Consider the following 23,485-nt stretch of genomic DNA (forward strand, 5'->3'; position numbering starts at 1 on the left):
TGCAAATGATGCTACATTTGAAATTAAGAAATGTGACCTTCATGGATTAGAAGAAGGCCCTCCTATCATAACAGTGCTCATCAGGGAAGAGGGACTCAAATAGTAGAGAATGATCAGACTCTTCACCAAGAGCATTAACAGAATATTATTCGTGGTTTTTATCGCTCATGAAGTGTCAAGAAGGTTGTGCGGAACTTGAGATTGGATAAATATCATGGATCATCTCATCTCAACCTACTGGGCTTTTGCTTTATTTGTGGCCCTTCTGTCCCAGAAATTTGTAGAGTTTACAGAACAAAGAGAAGGCTGTACTAAAGACAAAGAAGGATCAATGCACATGTATGCCAAGAACTGCTAGCTACTGGGGCAATGACATTGTCAGAGCTCAGGTCCCCCTGGGAGCCGGTATGGGTCTGGCCTGTAAATACAATGGAAAAGATGAGTTCTGCTTGACTTTATATTCGAAAATTACAATATGACAGTTTTGTGGAAATCAACCTTTATTTTCATCTGTGGGAATAACTGCTGTGGAATGGGAGCATCTGCTGAGAGAGCAACAGCCAGCACTGATTACTACAAGAGAGAAAATTTTATTCCTGGGCTAAGAGCAGATGGAATGTATGTTCTATGTGTCCAGGAAGCAACAAAGATCGTAGCTGCCTATCATAGATCTGTGAAGGGGGTCATGCTGATGTAGCTGCAGACTCACCAATATCCAGGACACAGTATGAGTGATCCTAGAGTCAGTTATCATACACAAGAAGAAATACAAGAAGAGTGACCTCATTATGCTTCTCAAAGATAGAAGAGTAGACAGCAATATAGCCAATGTTGAAGAATTAAAGGACAGTGATGTTGAAGGAAACAAATTGAGAATATGGTCCAGTTTGCAGCAGTTGATTATGAACTAACTTTAGAAGAATTAAGCCATCAATCTACACCAACAATCCACCTTTTAAAGTTTATGGTGTGAATCAGTGAATCAAGTTTAAGTGGGTCATTTAAAGGAAGACTGTAAATTCATCATTATGTCTTCAATGAAACATTCATAGTCAACTTTAAGAGATTTTGTGGTCTCAACTTTAAAAGGGCTAAAACCCATAAAACAAACAAAGCTTTGTGAATGTGTTTATGCTATGCTATAAAATTAGGTTTAAACTTTTGGGGAAAAAAATGTAATGGGTTCCAAAGGTTGAGTGATGCAGTGGAAAGCACAATGTCTTCCCTACATCCCACAGTTTCCTAATTTCCCTCCAAAGAAGCAGACATGTTACCAGTCTCTGCTATATTAAGAAATGATTTTTTTTAACTGAAACAAACCAACGAATGTTTAAAACTCTAGCTCAAAATGTTTAAAGGAAAAACTCACAAATTCTTACATTCAGAAAAACATGGAGGAAGAAATATAAACACTATGTAATTAACATGACCCAAGTAGCAGATGATACAAAGGTATACATTTGGGAGTTAGGAGGCATTGCGTCAAATCTCTGGGAAGATAGAACAGGAGACCTGACATGTAGGGTAGGAACTCTCTCATATCTGTACTTAGACAAATAACTCATCCTAAAATAAAATCCAATCCTTAAGGCAAGAAGAATTCTTCCCTCTTCTGTCAGTGAGTCACAAAGCTGTCTTGAGCTGATTTTGTCTATCAAATCAGAAGACACAGCACTTTTCTCCTGTCATGGGAATTACATAAATATGTTTTATAAACAAAAGTTATTATAACAAGAGGAATCCTCTAATGTGTTTTTAAGTAACAAACTATATTCCTTAACTGTGGAGTCAAATTCCTGCCTTTTGCTTCCTGACAATGTTACTCAACTAATTTGTTCTCCAACACAGAAATAATGACCCCTATAGTGGGCTATCTACTGCAGCTATAACCCTGCAGAGAAGGGGAGAGCTTCTAAAGATCTAAGAATAAATGTATTGAAATACAACTTTCATTCTTAACCCTCGCAGGGAAAAAAATAATCATCTTCATTATGACTGCCACCATAAACTGAGGTACCATACAGTGACTTGCTTACAGATGAAAATTTCCAAAGGGATGGAATAGCTGAGTCACTTTAATTAAGTATGTCATATATAGTCAGTGAAAGAAAATGATATAATATTATGAAAGTCATCTATTTCTGTAGTCTGTTAGAAGTTCCAAAATGAATTAACATGGTTGCTGACTCGGAAAGTGATTTTCACATACTCAGATTTCTCTCTTAAAGCATTTGGATACATTCTTTTTCTGGGATTAAGTTAAGTAACATCTATGCACCAACTGAGTCATTACTGTAGGTCATGCTCTACCAACAGTTTAGTTGTTTACCTTATGAAGTTAGCTTTTACTAGAATGGACTAATTGAGCTGTAACATTCTCTTGGGCTTTATGCTGGTTCCTAAATTTAAAATTGAAACATCAGTTGAAGAAAACTAGGTACAACCTAACAGCCTATGTAATTTAACTACAAATATATTAAGCTACATGCATTAGTTTCAGAACAAAAAGAATTGGAAAAAAAAACACACCTCTATAAAATCAAATGAGATTTTTACTGCTGAAAAAGTCTACAAAATACCCTCAACAATAAGATAATTTAGGCCCCAAAGAAGCTGCCTATACTAAACATAAGACATAATAGTAAAGCTGGGGGAGGGAAACGGGGACTTCAAAATACCTAAATAAAAAATCAGCTAAACTTCAAATGACAAATTTAAGAATTGCTCACTTGACTAACAATATTATTGGAAATAAATGACTGCATTAGAAAGAATCTTATATGCCAGTAAAAATAGGTAACATTGATTGAATCCTTCCTACGTGCCAGATTCTATATTAAGTCCTTTACATGTATTATTAACTCATTTGATTCTCACACCCCTCCTATGAGGTATTATTACTATCCCCACATTATAAACAAGAAATCTGAGGCACAGAGAGGTTAAATTACTTGCCAGAAGTCACCAAGTGAATAGGAAGAAGAACCAGGGCACGAACCCACACAGTGATCTCTTAAATTGCAGTCCCTAACTCCCCCTCTAACCTCCCAACTCTTAACCAGTCTACACACTGTCTTTTTAATTTTAGTTCAATTTCCCATTTCACAGATGAGGAAACTCTGTCCCCCAAGGTAGACAGAAAATTCATTCAAGGCTGAAAACTATTTTTTTAAGTAATCTGCCAGCCCAAAGTGGGGCCTGAACTCACGACCCCAAGATCAAGAGTTGCATGCTCTACTGAGCTAGCCAGGCATCTCGAGGCTTGAGACTATTTAATAACAATACTAGTACTAGGACTCAGGTTTCCTATTTACATTCTGCTTTCCTATTTCACACCGGGCTTTTCCTATTTTCCTGTCATTTTTCCTATTTTATATGAGCTTTCCCCATATTTTGTCTTTTAAAAAAAAAATAATTTGGGGGCACCTGGGTGGCCCAGTCAGTTGAGCGTCTGATTCTTGATTTTGGCTCAGGTCATGATCCCAGGGTTGTAGGACCAAGCTCCATGTTGGGCTCTGCGCTCAGTGTAGGGCCTGCCTGGGATTTTCTTTCTCTTTCCGCCTGTCCCTCTCCCCTGCTTGTGTGCTCTCTCTCTCTAAAATAATAAAAATAAACAAATAAATAAATAAAATGATTTGTTTTTCTGTGTATACTTACTGTTGAAGTCAGGAGAGTACAATAAAGTACAGAAGAAAATTAAAATCATTCCTCCCAGCTTCCAAGAATAACCCATGTCAACATTTTAACATACTTCTTTATATGCAATGTAAGACCAACACTCTGCTTCCCTACCCCATATTTTCAAAGAAGTTTAGAGACATAATTTATATATAGTTGTATATTTACTTGACTTTTTCATTTACATCATTATTTTTCATGGTATTAAATATTTTTGAAAATATGACTAGCAAATGACATTTCATAAATTTCATTAATTTAGACTATATATGGTAAATTCTTGCAATTACTCTGTGATGAAACTGTTATACCTACATCTTTTTGCAACATCGCTGATAATGTTCTAGATTAGGTCCCTAGAAATGACATTACTAAAATTAAAGGGTATGACAATATCTAACAATTACGGGGTTAACACTATTGCCAAATTACTCTAAGCACTTCACAGATATTTGCTTGTTTAATCCTTGCAACAGAGAGAGCAAGGGACCCCATAAGAGAGGGAATGAATGCCTAGAGAATAAGTGACTTGCCCAAGATCATACAGCTAAAAAGTGACAACCAGGATTGCCTACCTCACACCCAGGTAGTGAGGCTCCAGGATCCATGCTCTTAATCACTATGCTGGCCTATTTTACTTACACACTTTTTCAATGTGATGTGAAGTCTCCTAGAAGTTTACTACGAATGTACAAATATCCTCTCAGGAACCTGTAGTTTTAGTAAGCATCCCAGGAGATTCTAAAATTTGAAAGCCACTATCCTGATCTAAAAATTTTAAAAGAGAACGTTTAACGGCACCTGGGTGGCTCAGTCAGTTGAGCTTTCAACGCTTGATTTCAGCTCATGTCATGATGTCATGCCTGTGAGATCAAGCCTGCACTGGTATCTGCACTATCAGTGTTTGGGATCCTCTCTCTCTGTCTCTCCCCTGAATGCTCTCTCTCTCTCTCTCTCTCTCTCTCTCTCTCTCTCTCTCTCTCTCTCCCCCTCTCTCCCTCAAAATAAACATTAAATAAATAAATAAATAAATAAGAATATTTAACAAAGCCTTCTCACAAAACCTCTGATAGTTACATTGATGTTTGAAAATGGATGCAAGAACCAAGTAAGAGAGTACTCAAAAATGATTAAAATAAATCTTTATGACCTTGGATTAGGCAATAGCATCTGAGATATGACATAAAAAGCACAAGTGACCATATAAATGAAGAATTTTAAGATCATTAAAAATTACTTGAAAAATAAAAGGTAAGCTGAACTTCATCAAAATTAAAAACTTCTCTGCTACAAAAGACACCATGAGGACAAATACTATGTTATTCCACTTACATGAGGCACTTAGAATAGGCAAATTCATAGAGCCACACAGTAAAAATAGAGGAGTTATCAGGGACTGGGGTAGAAGAAGGAGAGTTATTGTTTAATGAGTACAGAGTTTCTGTCTGGGGTGATGGAAAAGTTCTGAAAATGAATAAAGGTGATAGTTCCACAGCACTGTGAATGTATTTAATACCACTGAATTGTACCCTTAAAATACTAAAAAATAGTAAATTTTATGTTATGTATGTTTTACTGTAATAACAAAAAAGGCACCATCAAAACAATCTATAGAATGGAAAAAAATTTTTGAAATCACTCAGCTGATAAGGGAATTATATCCAGAATACACAACTCAACAATAAAAAGATAAATAACCTAATTTTTAAGTGGGAAAAGGACATGAACATTTCTCCAGAAAAAAAAAAAAACATACAAATAGCCAGTAAGTACACGAAAAGATGCTCACAACATTATTAATTAGGGAAATGCAAAACAAAAATCAAAGTGAGGTATCACTTCATACTAGCTGGCTACAATAAAAAAGACAATAACAAGTGTTGACCAGGAAGTAGAGAAATCGAACCTTCATACACTGCTGGTAGAAATGTTAAATAGTATAGCCACTTTGGAAAACAGTTTGGCGGTTTCTTTAGACATTAAATATGGAGTTATGATATGACCCAGCAATTCTATTCCTAGGTATATAACCAAGAGAGCTGAAAACATATGTCCACAAAAAAACTTGTACATGTATGTTCACAGCAGTATTACTCATAATAGCCAAAAAGTAGAAACAACCCAAACATCCATCAACTGAGTATGTAGTAAAAGTGATAAATGAAATATGGTATATGCCTACAATGGAATATTATTTGGCAATAAAAGGTATAAAGTACAGATACATGCTACAACATGGATGAACCTTGAAAACACCAGAGTGAATGAAAGAAGCCAGACACAAAACTCCACATGTTATATGATTCCATTTATATGAAGTAACTCCTGGATAGGCAAATGTATAGAGGCAGAAAGTAGATTAATGGTTGCCAGAGGCTTGAAGAGGAAGAAATGAAGAGTGATTGCTAAATGGGTACAGTTTCTTTGGGGAGCAACAAAAATGTTCTGGAAATAAATAGTGGTAATAGTTGTAAATTTTGTGAGCATACTAAAAACCACTAAAGTGTAAACTTTAAAAAGTTAAAAAATAAACTAAAAATACATTTAAGAAATTCATGATAAGTACATAAATTTTGAAATAAAGCTCTTAGAAGTAGTAATTTAAGACTGTAAATATGTGAATTTTGAGAGAATTAGGGAAGAAACTCGACAGGATAAAGTCTGCACAGACAATGGAAATAAAGATAGAAATGTCAAAACTGTCGAAAAGTTAAGAACTAGAAAAGTACAATGTCAGGCAAACAAAAGTTTTAAAAGTTCTATTAAAAGTCACATTGAGGAAGACAGAAAAGTGAGTTTCAGAGTAGAGAAGAAACAAAAGAAAGAACCACCAAAACAAAATCATTCAATGTCTAATATAACATTAGACATTAAATAACTGTCTAAGCAGTTCCTTGATGACCTTGAAAAATACTTTAAGTTTACCTGTTAGTAAAGAAGAGGCCAAGATACGTATATGATCTAAATTTATAAAATTAAAGGAGATATGTACAAATTTCACCAAATGTAGAGCACTAGTAATTCAGAACAAAACTCAAATTTAACCAGAATACTCTGGGGCCATATGATAGCATTTGCTTTTACACAGCAAACTTATAGGACAAGAGGAACTGAATTATGTTGGATTACCTGTCAACAAATCAGAAACATTCCAATTTGTCCTAAATAGGCTGAGGTAATAATGAAAGATGGATGATGGTACATGCGGGCCAGAATGTTAGCTTCGTAGAGTCAGGGACTTTGTTTTGGTTAGAACAGTGTGGGGCACATAGGAAGTGCTCAGTGATGGCTAAATCAATCAACAGGATTTTGAAATCTGTAGAATACTGTGTTTATGTTTTGGGAATTCACATGTAGATTAAGGAATTCTACACATCTAGAAACGGAATTGTAATGTATGAAAAGCCAGAGATATAGGACTAGAGTTTCAGAGGATGAAAAGAATTTCTCTTTAAATACCACACTGACTAGAGGTAGATAAGTCTATATAACTTGCTTGTGTTGTTAAATACTTAAACATATTCATAAGTCTCCTCTATTTTTTACATTGTCAGTATAACAGAAAATATAATGGCTCCATAAACTTCTAAAAAATTAACTATTTAATGGTAAAAATAATTATACATAGAATTCATCATAGACAAATAAAAGGAATACATAATATAGAAAATAAAATCTAAAGACAAAGATAAAATTTAAGTAAAATATAATGGACAAAATCAGTATCTACAAGATCTAAGAAGAAAACATAAAACCATGTTAAAACCTAGACAGTACTAACTCTAGAACAATGAGCACAGAAGACAAAGTTCCCCACCTTGAAAAAATTCAAGATAACGGAAAAGAAAAAAACTATAATGACAATCCCATAACAGAGATGAGAACAATTTCTAACAATGACCAATTTGGCTAAAGACATCCTACTGTAAAGCATTAGTATTTCATAAAAAGTTTCTATGACTGTCATATAAATACTAAAATCAATACCAATAAAAGGTATTTACATAAAAATATCACTAACAAGTTTGCATTTAAACATTTAATTAACATAATTATGGCAAAATTTTGTTTCTTAAATCAAAGTACTCTATTGTTAGAATGACAAATGGCACTATTCAGTTATTTCACTTTTCTTTTTAAACAAGATACCTGCAGGTAACAGACATGCAATTAAAGCTGTAGTTCAAATTCAAACAATTCACTTTGAACATACCAAAAAGATATCCCACTAAAATATCCTGTCATACTTCTCACATTTGAATACGATTTTAGATTCACCTCAGTTAAGGACTTGATTTAAAATCTAACATATCTGGGGCACCTAGGCGGCTCAGTCGGTTAAGTGTCCAACTCTTGATTTAGGCTCAGGTCATGATCTCATGCTTCATGAGATGGAGCCCCTCATTGGGCTCTGCACTGACAACATGGAACCCGCTTGGGGTTCTGCCTCTCTGCCCCTCCCCTATTCATGTGTACGTTCTCTCTCACTCTTTCTCTCTCTCAAAATAAATTAAAAATAAACATTTAAATATTAAAATGTCGGGATGCCTGGGTGGCTCAGTCGGTTGAACGCCCCATTTTTGGTTTTGGCTCAGGTCATGATCTCACAGTTCATGGGTTCAAGCCCCATATCGGGCTCTGCACTGACTGTGTGGAGCCTGCTTGGGATTCTCTCTCTCCCTCTCTCTCTCTGCCCCTCCCCTGCTTATTCTCTCCTTCTCTCTCTAAATACTTTAAAAAAGAAATAAAATAATAAAATAAAATCTAAAATATCAAGCAAAATTTAAGATGAAACGCCTTTATAGAGTTTCAACTCTAAAGTTTAGTAAAGAATATAAACTGGTTGAAGTATGAGAGATCTCTTTTACTAACTGAAATTAACAATTTGTGAGTACTTAATGTAAGCAAATTTAGATGCTATGCCATAAAACTTAAGGTATTTTTTGAGTTTTCCATTGATAGAGTTCATTTGATAATTTTTGAAAATCATATTGAAAATATTGAAATGAACTTTTAAATAGTCATAACATAGGAAATTAATCATACCTTAACTTTTATTTTGTTCTCAAACTGTTTTTCAAGACCCTGAGAAATTTACACTCAGTTTCAGGCATGTTATCTTAGAAGGAGAGCTAGATTTACAACAAGGAAGTGACAGTGCAGATTCTGGGTTTTGACATACATGCTTTACAAGAGAAAACATTGTGCAAGTTAAAGACTACTAAGGTTTAGAACTGCAACACATGCTAAATAAAATGGTACATTTTTTTTTTAAGTAAGACTGCTGCTATATACTTACACTGGGCCAAAAGTCACAAAAAGCCATTCCTCCAAAGTCTTCTTTCCCTGCCCCCCCATCCCACTCAAAATAAATTTTTCCATCCTAGAACCCATATAAAATGTATTTTTAAAATACATTTCAGTACATTTTTATTATCTTTACATTTATGAATAAAACTCTGTGAAATTGAAAATATTTTATTTGATCCCTTTGCTCCAGAATAACTTAATTATGTTTTTCTATTAAATTTAGAGTGGATTTTGAATATTTCTTCTATACTTAAAATCAGATACTTAATTTCTAACTACATACTTCATAAAAACAGTTCCAGGGCTGCCTGGGTGGCTCAGTTGGTTAAGCATCCGACTTCGGCTCAGGTCATGATCTAACGGTATGTGGGTTTGAGCCCCACGTTGGACTCTGTGCTGACACCTCAGAGTCTGGAGACTGCTTCAGATTCTGTGTCTCCCTCTCTCTGTGGCCCTCCCCCATTCACACTCTTTCTCTCTCTCTCAAAAATAAACATTTAAAAAAAAAAAAAAACCAGTTCCACATACATGACCTCATTTTACATAGTATAAATTCAGAGGAATTATTAGTCTTACATATTTAATTAATAATTTCTTGCTATCTTCATTTTTACTTTATATTGAAACTACATTTTAATCATTACATATTCAGCACTTACCACAAAAACAAGAATGTAAAACTGAAAAACTATTGTAAAATTACATGAAATGAAAATAAGTAACCAAACTAACATAAAATAGAATTTGATAATTCGCAAAATGTATCTCTCACTGCAAAAATATTTAAATTTGATCAGTGTTTCCATTTTTTTTTAAATCTTGGTTTATAAGTTCCTATAACCATTCTTTAATAGTTAAGTGTTCATCAGGATAGATGCAAAGACATTTGACCCTTTCGTTGAATACTATAGGATACGTGCTAAAAATTTAATTTTGTCCAAATATAAAATAACTATCAATCATTCACAGATTAACCAGTCCTTAGAGTGTCTCTCATTCGTACACTTTGGACATAGCAAGAGCTGGATATATATCCAGCTATCAGTTACACACACACACACACACACACACACACACACTTTGCAGACGTAATTTTTTTGTACCAAGAGAAATGCAAAGATAAATTCCTAGCTGTAAAACCTCAGAATATCAAAGAGTACTAGAGGGCTGGAGGCATCAAAATTCCAGACTTTAAGATGTATTACAAAGCTGTAATGATCAAGATAGTATGGTACTGGCACAAAAACAGACACATAGATCAATGGAAAAGAATAGGGAACCCAAAAATAGACCCACAAACATATGGCCAACTAATCTTGGACAAAGCAGGAAAGAATATCCAATGGAATAAAGACAGTCTCTTCAGCAAATGGTGTTGGGAAAACTGGACAGCGACATGCAAAAGAATGGACCTGGACCACTTTCTAACACCATACACAAAAATAAGCTCAAAATGGATGAAAGACCTAACCGTAAGACACGAACCCATCAAAATCCTAGAGGAGAAAGCAGGCAACAACCTCTTTGACCTTGGCTGCAGCAACTTCTCACTCAACATGTCTCCGGATGCAAGGGAAACAAAAGCAAAAATGAACTACTGGGGCCTTATCAAGATAAAAAGCTTCTGCACAGTGAAGGAAAACAATCAGCAAAACTAAAAGGCAACGGACAGAATGGGAGAAGATATTTGCAAATGACATATCAGATAAAGGGTTAGTATCCAAAATCTATAAAGAGCTTATCAAACTCAACACCCAAAAAACAAATAATCCAGTGAAGAAATGGGCAAAAGACATGAATAGACACTTTCCCAAAGAAGACATCCAGATGGCTAACAGACACTTGAAAAAATGCTCAACATCACTCATCATCAGGGAAATACAAATCAAAATCACAATGAGAGACCACCTCACACCTATCAGAATGGCTAAAATTAACAACTCAGGCAGCAACAGATGCTGGTGAGGATGTGGAGAAAGAGGAACCTTTTTGCACTGCTGATGGGAATGCAAACTGGTGCAGCCACTCTGGAAAACAGTACGGAGGCTCCTCAAAAAATTAAAAATAGAACTCCCTATGACCCAGCAATTGCTCTACTAGGTATTCATCCAAAGGATACAGGTGTGCTGTTTCAAAGGGGCACATGCACCCCAATGTTTATAGCAGTTTATATAGTTTATATCGATAATAGCCAAAGTACGGAAAGAGCCCAAATGTCCACTGACTGATGAATGAATAAAGAAGATGTGGTGTACATATACATACATACACACACACACACACACACACACAAATAGAATATTACTCAGCAATCAAAAAGAATGAAATATTGCTATTTGCAACAGCATGGAACTAGAGTGTAACAAAATTAGTCAGAGAAAGACAAATGTCATATGACTTCATCCATATGTGGAATTTAAGATACAAAACAGATGAACATAAGGGAAGGGAAGCAAAAATAATATAAAAACAGGGAGGGGGGCAAAACTTAAGAGACTCTTAAATACAGAGAACTGAGAATTGCTGGAGGGGTTTTAGGTGGGGGAAATGGGCTAAATGGGCAAGGGGCATTAAGGAGGACACTTGGGACGAGCACTGGGTGTTATATGCAGGGGATGAATCACTGGATTCTACTCATGAAATCATTACTGTACTATGTGCTAACTAATTTGAATGTAAATTAATATATACATATTACATTTTATATATATTATACATATAAAAGTACCAGAGAATATCATCCATGCTACTGAATTTCTAATGTGTGGAATTACAAAATTTTAACATTCCCATACATTTTTGACATCTGGGATTCATGTCCCATTTGCACAAATTGTATTTAATGCAATACGATACCAACATACATTTAAGTCTACTGAAAAATTAATGTGGATAAGGAATGCCTAACCTAGAAGACTTTTCTCACTCCACATCGCACCACCCACCAAAGTCTCCTCAGAATTACCAACAACTAAAACTGGAGAAAAAAAATTACCATCATGGAAATGTACATACACATATCTTTTACATGGTAATCTTTTTTTTTTTTAATTTTTTTAATGTTTATTTATTTTTGAGAGAGACAGAGACGGAATGTGAGTGGGTTAGAGACAGAGAGAAAGGGAGACCCAGAATCTGAAGCACTCTCCAGGCTCTGAGCTGTCAGCACAGAGCCTGATGCAGGGCTCGAACTCACGAGCTGTGAGATCATGACCTGAGCCCAAGTTGGACGCTCAACCAACTAAGGCACCCAGGTGCCCCTACATGGTAATATTACCCTCTGCGTCCACTTATTCAAGCACTGTCAGAGCTGTAACACTCACTATTTATAGCCTTTTACCCATTGCCAGTGAGCTTCCATACCTACTACTCCACTAATAGCCCAGCTTTTAATACTTATACTCCCTATAAAGTGACATTTTAGTGCTGTTAATAATTGTCTTCTCAAAAACTCTCCCTTGCCTTGTATCTCACAAACCCAATCTTTCCTGGTCCTCTTTCTCTGGCTGTTCTTCCAACTGTTTTCTTTTTTCCCTGCCAGCTATTTCAATGCTGATCATCCCCAGGGTTCTCTAGCCTCTACTTTTCTAGAGACGTACAAACTTCCCTGGGAGTATATTTCCTACACCCTTCACTACTTTGGTTGATGACTCCCAAGTCTGTCTCCCTCCATACAGATGATTTTGTTGCACTCCCGTTTGTTTCTAACTGTCCTTTCTACTATATCACTCTACCAGGTCTCCTTGCCTCTAGGCAATATCTTCCACATTATCACCAAGACTGCTCCTCTAAAAACAAAGATCTAACCATGTGATTCTTTTGAAATCTTTTCGAACTCCTCACCACCAGTCCTAAAGGAAAAAAAATAGCATAACATTAAAATCCTTCATGATTTGAGGGGCGTCTGGGTGGCTCAGTTGGTTGAGTGACTGACTTCAGCTCAGGTCATGATCTCACAGTCTGGGGGGTTCAAGGCCTGCATCAGGCTCTGTGCTGACAGTTCAGAGCCTGGAGCCTGCTTCAGATTCTGGGTCTCCCTCTCACTCTGCCCCTCCCATGCTCATGCTCGCTCGCTAGCTCTCTCTCTCTCTCTCTCTCAAAAATAAAAACACTAAAAAAAAATTAAAATCCTTCATGATTTGATCCTAAACTACTTTGTCTGCCTCATCTTCTCTCCCTTCCCCCATATTATGTTACACAAAATCACTAAAAGTTTCTCAAACAAGGGGCATCTGGCTGGTTCAGTTGGTATAGCATGAGACTCTTGATCTCAGGGTGGTGAGTTCAAGCCCCATGTTGGGTGTAGAGATTACTTTTAAAAAACAAAGTTTCTCAAACAAGCTACCTTTTTTTTTTCCTTCATGCTATTAACTCATGCTATTTATTGATATTGCCTAAAGTGTACTTCCCCCTCATGTGCATGCTAAATCTTGTTCTTCTTTTAGGACTTGTTTTAGATGTCACTTCTGGTGACATTCTATTCCTTCTTTCATTGCCTTATTAATCAGTCATCCTAGCCTCAACATTTGTACTGCAGTTCATTTAAATAGCACCTCTCTTAGCAATTATTTCATTGTATTGTTGTAATTATCTGTATACATGTCCGTTTATGTAGAATCACTAAAAGCAGGGATCACCTCTTGTCACCCCTGTATCCCTGTCAACTTGCAAATATGCCATACAGTAAATGCTTAATAAAGAGATGCTCAATAAGCAAATGCTATGTAATTTATGTCACTCTCTACCTACTCTAATATTTGACCCCATGAAATCATATATCCCAGAGTTTTATCTGAAAATATGATTAATGTAGATTCAGTCCATGACAAAGCAGATGAATCAGCAAGATAAAGTAGACTGAAGAAATGTTTGGAAAAAAACATTTATGACTAAATCCCATAATTCAATGTCAAATGTCAGAATTATTCACAAAAGACAGTAAGTAGTATATCAATGATACAGTCTTCTATCTGCTTAAAAGAACACTACTTCAAATTATAATTTCTTTATGTCTTACTTTTCTCATCTGAGAAATACAAACCATTTACCTTATGAATATTACAACACTCAAAAGGGAATGAAAAACAACTTTATTTTTGTTAAAATACATTCTTATTTGATAATTCCCACAGGTAGATAGTTTTCACTTTGAGTTGGGAAGTAAGCTGAATGTAGTAAAACATGACTGTGTTCAATTATTCCACTGCTTCTTCCTCTATGAACATTAAATTACATTTCCTGCTCAACTTCATCACACTTGGCCATGTGCATTGCTTTGGGCAATAAAATGTGAATAGAAGTGGCATGTGCCATTTCTGAGCAGAAGCATTCACTGTAACTCCATGGCTATGCACAGCTCTTGTCCCTCTACCACCAGAACCTGTCCCAGACAGGAGCTGCTCCTCTGGCCTGAATTCCAGAAAGGAGAACAACTGTGGATGGAGCAGCCACCTACTTAAACATGTAACATGAGCAAAAACTAAATCAAGTGAGGTCTTGGGTTGTTCATTACCACAATATAACTAGCATAAACTAACTGATACACTGAATTAGATGCTCCTCCTCTATAATATCATTAACACCCAGGCATATGCCATTATAATATTATACTACACTCAAAGGTTTTTTATTGTTTTGTTCAAACAGACTTATGATTTCAAGAAGTCAGACACTTGTTTTTTCATCTTTAGCACTGGGTAGAAGACTGATAAATATTTGCTGAAAAAATTATAGAGGTACCTATCATATATTTTCCAATAAATGAAGCTAGTTACTGAAATTTTTGAAAATGTAATATAAAAATAACATATTGCAAAGAAAGGCTGAAGAGATCAAAATAACTTATAGTGTAAAAAGCTGAAGAGATTTCATGGCCATTTGTTACCTGATCTTAGGTAGAGTATCTTAACATTTTCCTAAAAGTTTCCAGCAATATATTTATCAAAGATTCCAATAACACCATTTTAAACATATTCTATTGATAACCAGAAGGTAAGAAGAGAAGTGTAGAAGTCCAAGTTCATGCACTACAAAATTCATGTTTCCTCACAGATCCATAGTTACATATATGTTTTAGACACATATATTTACATATATGTTTAAAACATATATTTTATTTCTAAACAGTTCCTATAGTGATGGCTGACCCAGAAAACTGACAAATAACAATCCAGAAGAACCAACACATTACAAAAATGCACTAATTCAGTAATTTTAAAACATGCTAATACAAAGTCACCTAGCACAGGGGTAAAAAACTTATAACCTCTAATGCCTCTAAGTGCATAATTCTATTAGTAAATATAACCAGGTCATTAAGAAAAGGTTTTTTCCTTTACTCTATTTAAGGTGACAAGGAAATGTTTAATCACTTTAGAAAAATTTCCATCCAAAAAATTATTTGGTTGTAAAAGGTGTACATTTTCAACTCATCAGAAAATCCTGTTTTCTGAAATGACTCATTCCCTGAAGCTATCAAGAAACTATGGCATAATTATAAATGGCATAATCTCTAATCTATTAAAATATATTTTAATTTTAAATTTTATCTAGATGGAGATGTACTTCAAATTCCCTAAACTCAAGTAAACACTTATGTTTGCTACATCTTGCTAGCATTTTATTCTCTACTGGAGTATATTCATTAAAAACCTTTGGGGCGCCTGGGTGGCTCAGTCGGTTAAGCGTCTGACTTCGGCTCAGGTCACGATCTCACAGTCTGTGAGTTCGAGCCCCGCATCGGGCTCTGGGCTGATGGCTCAGAGCCTGGAGCCTACTTCCGATTCTGTGTCTCCCTCTCTCTCTGCCCCTTCCCAGTTCATGCTCTGTCTCTCTCTGTCCCAAAAATAAATAAACGTTAAAAAAAAAATTATAAAAAAAAAAACCACATACAATGATAGGAATAGAAATTTTAATATTAAGTTGATATTACAAGGTCTTAATCTCTGTGATTTTCCTAAACACTTGTACAATTTTTATTCTAAAGCACCTAAAACTATAACAACAGTTTGAAAAAAGTTATACGCTCATTTTACAAGTAAACTTCACAATGACAATTATATTGTTTTTTTTAATAAAAATTTTTTAATGTTTATTTTGAGAGAGAGAGAGAGAGAGAGAGAGAGAGAGAAAGACAGTAGGGGAAGGACACAGAGAGAGGGAGACACAGAATCTGAAGCAGGCTTCAGGCTCTGAACTGTCAGCACAGAGCCCAATGCGTGTCTCAAACCACCAGATTGTAACCTGAGCCAAAGTGGGAAGTCGGATGCTTAACTGACTGAGCCACCCAGGTACCCCTAAGCAGTTTACAAACATCATTAACCAAAAGTCATACAGGATCTTTTGTATATGGGTTTTTTTCTTGTTTTTAAGTAGGGGCTTTTAGCTGATATCAGCAGTCTAAATAGGAAAATAAATGCCAGAGGCACGTGGGTGTCTCTGTCAGTTGAGCGTCTGACTTCCACTCAGGTCAAGATCTTGAGGTTTGTGAGTTCCAGCCCCATATCGGGCTCCCTGCTGTCAGTCAGCTTGTCAGCGCAGAGCTTGCTTCAGCTCCTCTGTCCCACTCTCTCTGCCCCTCCCCCACTTGTGCTCTCCCAAAAAATAAATTAAAAAAAAAAAAGGAAAATAAACGCCTATGACAAAAATCACCTTATTCTACTTAATGCAGACATGCATGATTAAGTTAATATATTTTTGCTTCTCAATATTTCCTCAAAATAGCATAGTCATGCAGTCAACATGATCTTCACAGATATTAACAACTTACAGATTTTAAAATGTGAATAATTTAGAAGTATTAAATCATAATCTCTGGGGGATAATTAAATCATAATCTCTGGGAGGCATCAATGTGTTTTAAAAGCTCCAGATGACTCTAATATGAAGCTGAGGTTACAAACTGTATATTTCTTTCAATGTCCCTACAAAATATTAACTAAAAACTTTTTTCTTTCAATTTAATTCTGGACCAGATTTTAAGAGAGTAGCTTTAAACATTTCCTTAAAATAGTATAGATTTATACTCTTAATCTCCATTTCAACTTCTGGAGATTTTGATTTAAACAGTAATTTTTATCATGCTTATAAAATGTGTCTTAATAAATCAAGTTTTAAAAAGAAAAAAGGGACAGTTTAGCCATTTAAACACTAACACTATTTTTTGCTTTAAATTAAATGATGTCAGATAGTTCAAAGTCACAGTACCAAAGCACTTTTTAAATCACACTATTTAATCAACTGTTTAAATATACGGTCATATTATTAACAAAAAGCTTTCTCATTAAAATAAAAGTTCTGCTGGGGCAGCTGGCAGGCTCAATCACAAGAGCACGGAACTCTTGATCTCAGGTTCATGAGTTCAAGCCCCATGCTGGGTGTAGAGATTACTTAAGTAAATAATGAAAGAAAGAAAGAAAGAAAGAAAGAAAGAAAGAAAGAAAGAAAGAAAGAAAGAAAGAAAGAAAGAAAGAAAGAAAGAAAGAAAGAAAGAAAGAAAGAAAGAAAAGAAAGAAAAGAAAAGAAAGAAAAAAGAAAGAGAGAAAGAGAGAAAGAGAGAAAGAGAGAGAAAGAAAAAGAAAAGTTCTGCCTACAGATGTACAACATCCAAAAAAGACAGGAGATAATCAAAAAATAACTGAAATAACACTGGAAAAGGAGAAACTCTGAAAAGGTTTTGGGTATTTAACTGAAAAAGTCCTCTTTGAACATAATTGATGGCATAGTATTTCCAAAATTTCTCTATCTCAAGAGATACTAGACCAAATCTCCTGAAAATGGAAATATTCTATAGCCAACAAATAAGTAAATATGAGTCTCAAAAGGACATAGTCTGAATCTACCTAAAAGAGCCATGTTGGGGCACCTGGCTGAGTCTGAGTGTCTGAGTCTTGATATCAGCTCAGATTGTGATCTCACAATCATTAGATTGAGCCCTCCATAAAGGCTCTGTGCTGAGCATGGGGCCTGCTTGAGATTCTCCCTCTCTCTCTCTCTCTCTCTCTCTCTCTCTGCCCCTCCCCCATGTGTATACATACACATATGTTCTCTCCCTCATGAATGAATGAATGAATGAATGAATGAATAAATAAATAGGCCAGGTTAAACATGCCTTCTTTTTAACTTAATAAGTTAATGTTTATTTATTTAGAATAGGTGGTATAGTTTCAAGGTTCCAGAAAAACTAAAAAAGGTATATACACTGAAAAGTCTTACTGTCATCCTTATCTCACAAAGACAGTTTCCACCCTACCGTACTTCCACATAACCAGGTTACTAACTCCTTTATGTATAACCCTTCCAGATTTCTTTGTGCATAAACAAATAAATAACAAATATGAATTCTTATTTTCTTTCTTTTGCATAAAAGGTAGATTATTGTGTATATTGTGCTATGCCCTGTTTGTTGTTTTGTTGCTTGACAATATATCTCATTCTTTTTAAAGATTCTTCAATGAAGTAGAATCTCAGAAAGTCAGTCCATTTAGTTTTATACTTTATAACTTATAATCTTCTTATGCTCATCCCAATAAAGACACACATAATATAGCTGCAATAAGAAATCTTTGGAATTTAAAAATCTTATGTGACATTGCTATTTTTTTAATGTTTACTTATTTTTGACAGAGATCCCTGAGCAGGGGAGGGGCAAAGAGAGAAGGGGACAGAGGATCCAAAGTGGGCTCTGTGCCCACTTTGTAGAGAGCCTGATAATAGGGCTCAAAATCACGAACCATAAGATCATGACCTAAGCCAAAGTTGGATGCTTAACCAACTGAACCACCCAGACACCCCCTGACATTATTATTATAAAGAATTTATTGAAATATGGAATGCATACAAAGAAGTGAACAAATCAAAAGTGTATATAGCTTGATGAATCACCACTAAGTGAACACACCTTTATAACTAACCACCACCCAGGTCAAGATATAAAACATTACTAACACATCATCTATCTGATTTTTTAATATTTTATGATCTATTAGTATCTAAGACACATGTTAGAGAAATTTAATAGTACTGACTTCCTAAACTTACATTAGGGATACAGATTATGGGTTTCCTTTTCAGTTGGCTTAACCTGTTATTTATTTTAATGAAATAGTTCATATATACAAAAATAAACAGAAACATAGCAGTAAGAACTAAAGAATATTAAAATAAACTTTCATGTACCTAACACCCAGACTGAGAAGACCCCTGCCTCTCCCATAAGGGCAGGCAGTATGGCTTAATAGTTAAGAGTGCAGACTCTGGAGCCAGACTGCCTGGGTTTGATTATAGGATTTACTTCTTATTAGCAGAATGATTTGGAGTAGCTAAGATTTTCTGTACCCTTATTTATAAGCTCCTTTATTCAGAAATGAGAACAATAATAGTGCCTGCTTCACAGCACATACACATTTAATTATGAGAATTAAATAAGTATACATTTATAAAGTATTTAAAACACTTTACAGTATATATTATGTAAAATTTAGCTATTTTTATATCCATTCTCTGCCTCCCTCTCAAGGAAATATTCATCATTCTATTACTATATAGGAAGTAACATATATATATATGAAAAAGTATCACGATTTCTAAGTTCTATATTAACTGGCATCATAGTCTAAGTATTCCTTTGCAACTTACTTTTTTCACTCAACATTTCTGAGATTCATCTGCATTGATAATGTACAGCTATTGTTTATTCATGTTCACTCTTGTACAGTATTCCATGGTATAAATTAACAGAAGTACTTACATATTCATGTTGATGAACATCTGGGTTACTTCCAGTTTTTTGCTATTACAGAAAATACTATGAAAAACTGCTTGAGGGGCATCTGGGTGGCTCAGCTAGTTAAGTGTCCAACTTCAGCTCAGGTCATGATCTCACTACTCATGATTTTGAGTCCCGTATTGGGCTCTGTGCTGACAGCTCAGAGCCTGGAGCCTGTTTCAGATTTTGTCTCCCTCTCTCTCTGTCCCTCCCCAACTTGTGCTCTATCTCTGTCTCTAATATAAACATTAAACATAAAAATTTTTAAAAAGTTCTCTACCTCTTCCTCTGCCCTTTCCTACTTGTGTGCACACATGCTCTTTCTCTTAAAAAAAAAAAATGCTTGAACATGTCTCCTGATGCAGATATAAAGATGTTTTTGTAGTGTATACACTACACTTAGGTAAAGAACTGCTATCTCATTAGGTATACACAAGCATTATAATAATGTCAAATTGTTTATCAAAATAGTTATATTAGAGCATTACACACTTTTATTAATAAAGAAAGGTCTAAAATCAATTATTTAAGCTTCCAATTTAAGAAACAGAAGAGAATATCAAACAGAAAAAAGCAGAAAGAAGCATATAATAAAGGTAAGAACATAAATCCATGAAAGAGAAAACAAAAATAACAGAAAAAAACATATTTAAAATAATTGAATATTTAACATCAATAAAGTTGAAAAACTTCTGGCTATAGTAATAAAACAAAAAGAGAGAAAAGACACAATACTGGGAATGAGAGAGGTAACATCATTATAGAATCTAGAGATACTGAAAGGGTAATCAGGTAATGTTATGAATAATTTTATGCCAATTGACCCAACAACTTCGATGAAATAGATAAATTTCTTTAAATACACAAACTATCAAAATTAACTCTACAATAAATAAGTAACCCGAAAAGCTCTGTATCTGTCAAAGAAACTGAATTGATAGTTTAAAACTTTCCACATGCAAAAAAATAAATAAATAAAATACAAACCTACATGACTTCATTAGTGAATTCTACCAAGTATTTAAGACTAACCTTTCATGAATAGATATGCAAAAATCCCTGACAAAATTTAAGCAGATCACATCCAGTAGCATATTAAAAAAATACAGTATAATCAGGTGGAGTTTATTCCAGGAATGCAAAGTTGATTTAATATTCAAAAGCCAATCAGGGTTTAACTCATCAAATCAATAACAGAGCATGGGAGTTCCTCTACAGTGTCGTCCATACTTGATATCATCCAACTTTTTTTAAAATCAAACTCAACACCCAAAAAACAAATAACCCAATAAAGAAATGGGCAAAAGACATGAATAGACACTTTTCCAAAGAAGACATCCAGATGGCCAACCGACACATGAAAAAATGCTCAACATCACTCATCATCAGGGAAATACAAATCAAAACCATAATGAGAGACTAACCACCTCACACCTGTCAGAATGGCTAAAATTAACAACTCAGGCAACAACAGATATTGGTGAGGATGTGGAGTAAGAGGAACCCTTTTGCACTGCTGGTGGGAATGCAAACTGGTATAGCCACTCTGGAAAACAGGATGGAGGTTCCTCAAAAAATTAAAAATAGAATTACCCTATGACCCAGCAACTGCACTACTAGGTATTTATCCAAAGGATACAGGTGTGCTGTTTCGAAGAGACACATGCACCCCCATGTTTACAGTAGCACTATCGACAATAGCCAAAACATGGAAAGAGCTCAAATGTCCATTGACTGATGAATGGATAAAGAAGATGTGGTGTGTGTGTGTGTGTGTGTACACACACACACACACACACACACACACACACACACACACACACCGGAATATTACTCAGCAATGAAAAAGAATGAAATCTTGCCATTTACAACAACATGGATGGAACTAGAGCGTATTATGCTAAGCAAAATAAGTCTGTCAGAAAAAGACATGATTTCACTCATATGTGGAATTTAAGGCACAAAACAGATGAACATAAGGAAAGGGAAGGAAAAATACTATAAAAACAGACATGGAGACAATCCATAAAAGACTCTTAAATACACAGAACAAACTGAGGGTTGCTGGAGGGAAGGTGGGTGGGGGGATAGGTTAAATAGGTGATGGGTATTAAAGAGGGCACCTGTTGTGTTGATTACTGGATGTTATATGTAAGTGATGGATGAATCACTAAATTCTACTCCTGAAACTAATATTACCCGTATGCTAACTAGAATTTAAATAAAAACTAGAAACATTAAAAAAACTAAATTAAATTAAAAACCACAACAAAAATAATAAAGGCAGAAGAATATTTTGTTTTTTCTTTTTTAAGTTCATTTATTTATTTTGAGAGAGAGAGACAACAAGTGAAGAAGGGGCAGGGGCGGTGGAGACAGTATCTGAAGCAGGCTCTGTGCTGACAGCAGAGAGCCCATCGCAGGGCTTGAACCCACAACCTGTGAGATCACGACCTGAGCCAAAGGTGGACACTCAACAGACTAGTCGAGCCACCCAAGCACCCCTATCCAACTTTTTAAAGTTTATCCCCCCAGTAATCTGCACACAGCACGGAGCTCAAACTCACGACCCTGAGATCAAGAGTCTCTTGCCCTACTGACGGAGCCAGCCAGGCACTCCAAAATTATCCAACTTTTTAAATGAGCATAAATGGAACTGAAGGTTTAAGTTTACAATTTCCTAGTTATGCTGAACATCTTGTGTTAGTTTATTGGTCATTCTTATTTCTTCTGTGAAATTCTTATTTGTGTTAACCATTTTTTTTCTCTTGGGTTGTGTCTTTTTTGTTAATTTGAACAAATCCTTTCTATATTCTAGACACTTATCCTTTATACGTGATGTGTTTTACAAATATCTTCCCCTAGTTTTTTTTCCTTCTTCACTTCTTTCATTCTTAATGAAAAAGATAATTTTAATGTATTTGCATTATCAATCTTTTATTTCAATTACGCTTCTTTGTGAATTTTTTATAATATATCCTTCCCTACCCCAAGGTCATAAAGATATTTCACACTCTCTTCCAAGAGGCTTAAAAAAAAAAAAGGGCAGAGGCACTTGGGTGGCTCAGTCTGTTAAGCGTCCGATTCTTGATTTCGGCTCAGGTCATACCCTCACAGTTTGTGGGATTGAGCCCTGTGTCTGTGCTATTGGCACAGAGCCTGCCTGGGATTCTCTCTCTCATCCCTCTCTGTTCCTCCCCCCATTCTCTCTTTCTCTCTCATTAAATAAACAACATTAAAAATAAATTAAAAAGACAAATTTCTAAAGTTAGTAGTACTTCTAGAATTTCTTTGGAGATGGGACAACTAGGTAGCATTGGCTGAGCATCTGACTTCAGCTCAGGCCATGATCTCACAGCTGGTGGATTCAAACACCATGTCAGGCTCTGTGCTGACAGTTCAGAGCCTGGAGCCTGTTTCAGATTCTGTGTCTCCCTCTCTCTCTGCCCCTCCCCTGCTAGTGCTCTGTCTCTCTCTCAAAAATAAGCAAACAACAAAAAAAATTTTTTTTCAGAATTTCTTTGGAGAAACGTAGTATGTTGGTAATAAGTGTTTTAACCACCTACTAAATACTAGGCATTGCAACTATATTGTAGGGCTACAAGGCAGTAAAGCCTATTACACTTACCTTTAAGAAGAACATAAATTATTTTTATTATTATTATTCAAGAACTAAGGCAGCATAACATAATCAAGTGTTAAGTTTTATGATAAACATGATCAAAGTTCAAA

General features: G+C 35.2%; 1 protein-coding gene and 1 pseudogene across 31 annotated transcripts in view; one reads left to right on the forward strand and one right to left on the reverse strand.

Moving 5' to 3' along the window:
* SLMAP (sarcolemma associated protein) overlaps positions 1-23,485 on the reverse strand; it is a 148,703-nt gene that overhangs the window by 107,612 nt on the left and 17,606 nt on the right. The window lies entirely within an intron of this gene.
* Positions 215-1,005, forward strand: LOC128314661 (pyruvate dehydrogenase E1 component subunit alpha, somatic form, mitochondrial-like; annotated as a pseudogene).

This window comes from Acinonyx jubatus, chromosome A2, assembly GCF_027475565.1.
Source record: "Acinonyx jubatus isolate Ajub_Pintada_27869175 chromosome A2, VMU_Ajub_asm_v1.0, whole genome shotgun sequence".
Classification (NCBI taxonomy): Eukaryota; Metazoa; Chordata; class Mammalia; order Carnivora; family Felidae; genus Acinonyx; species Acinonyx jubatus.